Here is a 3494-nt window from a genome sequence, read left to right as displayed (position 1 = left end):
AAGCTGTGCCAAGCCGCCACTAGAGCCACGCAGCTCGCTGTGGCTTGCGACACGCAACACCATTTGCCATGCTGATGCTGACAGAGCGCTGAGGTTCCTATGGTAACACTGTCCCTGTCTTCTGTTTCTCTCTCCGTCTCTCTTTTTCCCTCTCTGCTTGCATTTCTATCCCCTTCGGTAGGAACACTCCTTTACCAATAAACGGTTCTCAGATAAAATATTGTCCCGTTTGCTCTTTATTTTCGTCTGAGAAATCTATCCAAAAAAAAAAAATCATCCCCAACTCCCTCTTTAACAGTATGTCTTGGTTTGAAAAGAAATGGAAAATGTCAACCACCTCCCTCTGAATTGTTATAATTTTGAAATTAAGGGGCTCTCAGGCCAAGATATGGGAGTAGGAATAACAGTTCTGTATTAGGGAAAATAAAAATAAAAATGCAGTAATACAAGACAACACTGACAAGAGTCAGAACAGGACCTGGCACCCTGTGGTGTTGGCACCACCCAGGGTGGTGGCACAGTCCCATTCAGTCCCATTCACTGCAGCCCTCCTGCAGTGCCAGCTGTGGTTCTGTTGGAGCAGGGATCCTGGAGAAGGGTGGAGTTTTCCTCTGAAGGTCCAGGGGTGCTGTAGATGACCCTGGTCTTCCTCTGGGAATCCAGTGGGAAAAGGCTGCTGTGGTGTTCCAAATGTCAGATTCTATCCAGGTAGGAATGCTTGGCTCCTCCCCGTGGGAGGAGCATCTCCCAATGGGATGGGATGATGGAATCATTTTATCAGCCAGGCAGTGAGACTCAATGGCCCATTAACAGAAGATGTCTCCTGCAGGCAGGGTGGGTCTGGAAGAGATAAAGAAAACTGCCCCACCTGGTTTTAACAGGTGGCCCAATTAACAGAAGATAACTGCCCCAACTCTGACAGATGACAATAAAATACACACTCCCAGTCACATCTTGTGTTTGCAACTTAAGACACAGCAGAATGAGACACAAAAAATGTGACTGCATCTGCTGGGAGTGCTTGGTCTTAGCTTTCAGCAAACACCAGAGCAAATGCCAGAGCTGGGAGCAGAATCCTGTTTATCAGTTTGTCCCATCAAAAACATGTAATACTAGTCTCTGTTACATCTGTGTCAGCAAAAAGTGTGGTTACTGCCATGCTGTGTCAATTCAGTTTAAGTCAGTGGTCAAAGGATGAATGTCTCAGTTGCTTAGCTGACCATCACACCCACCCACAGAGCTGTCCTTACCCTTCACGCCTCTGTGGTGTTACTACAGTGGAACCTTGAATCATCCCTTTGAACTATTTGAATGCATTGAAAGGGCAGCCTGACATTCCACTTCAGTACATGAATAAATTAATTGAATCCCAGAATTGACAACAATTTCCCAGTTTATCAATCAGGTGTCCAGCCAGAATAACCATCACTGCATTTCTAAGAGAAAACCAGAACAGAAATGTACATCTCACTGCCTGGAAGCAACTACCAAAACACCCACTCCCAAAGCTAGAGCAAAGTGACTCATGTCCAGGCATAGATTGCCTACGGCAGGTTTTACTGAGCTGGAGTCATTCACAAGCCTTCCACACAGTGCACTGTGCCATTACACCAGATGCTGTTATGGTAAGTTCCATTGAGGTCAAGTTCTGCACAAGTCACAAAGCATTTGTGAGGTGCAGATACAGACAAAAACCCATGTATGTCTTTAAAAATGAAGTTCTTCCCTGCTAGATTTCTATTTTGTCTGCTCAGTTCCCACTTCCATGACCAGTCAGCCATTAGGGGGCTTGTGTCTTCTCCCAGAAAGCCACCCCTTGTCAAATGGGAAATGACTGGCCACTGGCACAGCGCAGCTTCCCTTTCCCTTCTTGTGGCAGTGGCAGCAGTAGCTCAGCACTTTTATGCACATTTCAGTCCAGAAGTAAAGCCAGGAGACTCCACCATCAGCTTTGTCTGATCCCTTAGTTTCTTGGCTATAGCTCACCTTGATCTGACTCCTTGTTCCATAGTATAAAGTTTTAAGCAACATGTAAATATGAAACTTAGTGTTAGTCTGCATTAATTCATAGTTCTAAAGCCTTTGTTGAAGAGTTGGAAACTGGTAGACCTGGCATGATGTAATAGTGTTAACTACTGTTGTGGTTTGACGCTGGCCAAATGCCTGGCACCCATCAAAGTCTCTCACTCGCCCTCCCCTTCCCCAGCTGGGCCGAGGAGAGAAAAATGTAATGAAGGCTTCATGAGTTAAGGACTGGGGAAAAAACCACTCCAAAGGAAAAACAGGCTCAGCTTAGAGGTACAAATTGAATTTATTATTAACAAAATCAGATTAGGAGAATGAGAAGTAAATTAAGCCCTTAAAAACACCTTTTTCCCCCTAACCTCTCCCTCCTTCCCGCCGACAGTGCAGGGAGACAGGGCCTGGAGGGTTTGGTCAGTTCATCACCCTAGGTTGTCTTCCACTGCTCAGGGAGAGGGGTCCTTCCCCTGCAATGCTGTGGGGTCCCTCCCACATGAGTCAGTTCTCCATGAACTTCTCCAGTGTGGTTCCAATCTCTGTGGTTCCAAGCAGCAGCTCCCTGCAACCTGCTGCAACATGAACCCCTCCCACAGACAAACAGTCCTCCCCAAACTGCTGCTGCGTGGGTCACTCTTCCGCGGGGCACACTCCTCCAAGGATAGGCTGCTCCAGCCTGGAAGCAAGGGTCCCCTCCCTCTACCAGGTCTCCTACGGGCTCACAGCCCCCCCCAGTACCCACCTGCTCTGGCCTGGGCACCTTCCACACAGGCTGCAGGTGGATCTCTGCATCCCCATGGACCCCCACGGGCTGCAGGTGGATCTCTGCATCCCCCATGGATCCCCACAGGCTGTGGGTGGATCTCTGCATCCCCCATGGATCCCCACAGGCTGCAGGGGGACAATGTGCTTCACCACGGCCTGCAGAGGAATCTCAGCTCCAGCACCTGGAGCACCTCCTCTCCTTCCCCCTCCTTCTCCACTGACCTTGGTGTTCCCCTCACATGTTCTCACCTCTGCTTCTCTGGCTAGAAAACTGTGCCCCACTTTGTTTTGATTCTTTTTTAAATATTTGTTATCACAGAGCCATTATCATCATCTCGCATTGGCCCAGCCTTAGCCAGCAGCATGTCCATCTTCAGAGCCATCAGGGATTGGCTCTGCCAGGCATGGTGGAAACTTCCAGCAGAAGCCACCTCTGTGCCCCACCCTCAACTACCAAAAAAATATTCTGTTCAAAACCAACACAGCTACTGAAAAGCAACATCTCCTCAACACCATATGATCAGGAAACCCCCACTATGATCTTCCAGCTACTGAAAATCCATCTGCATTGAAAGATGAGTTCTGGGTCTTCACACCAGCAGGCACAAGCTAAACATCTCAAATAAGCACAAGAGAAATATTATTTTAATTAGGTGGTTTTTTTTATATGGCCATTGTATTCATAACCCTTCAGATATGCTGCAGCAGGA

The sequence above is a fragment of the Geospiza fortis genome, unplaced genomic scaffold (assembly GCF_000277835.1).
Source record: "Geospiza fortis unplaced genomic scaffold, GeoFor_1.0 scaffold114, whole genome shotgun sequence".
Taxonomy (NCBI): domain Eukaryota; kingdom Metazoa; phylum Chordata; class Aves; order Passeriformes; family Thraupidae; genus Geospiza; species Geospiza fortis.
Note: the sequence above shows the minus strand (reverse complement) of the source record.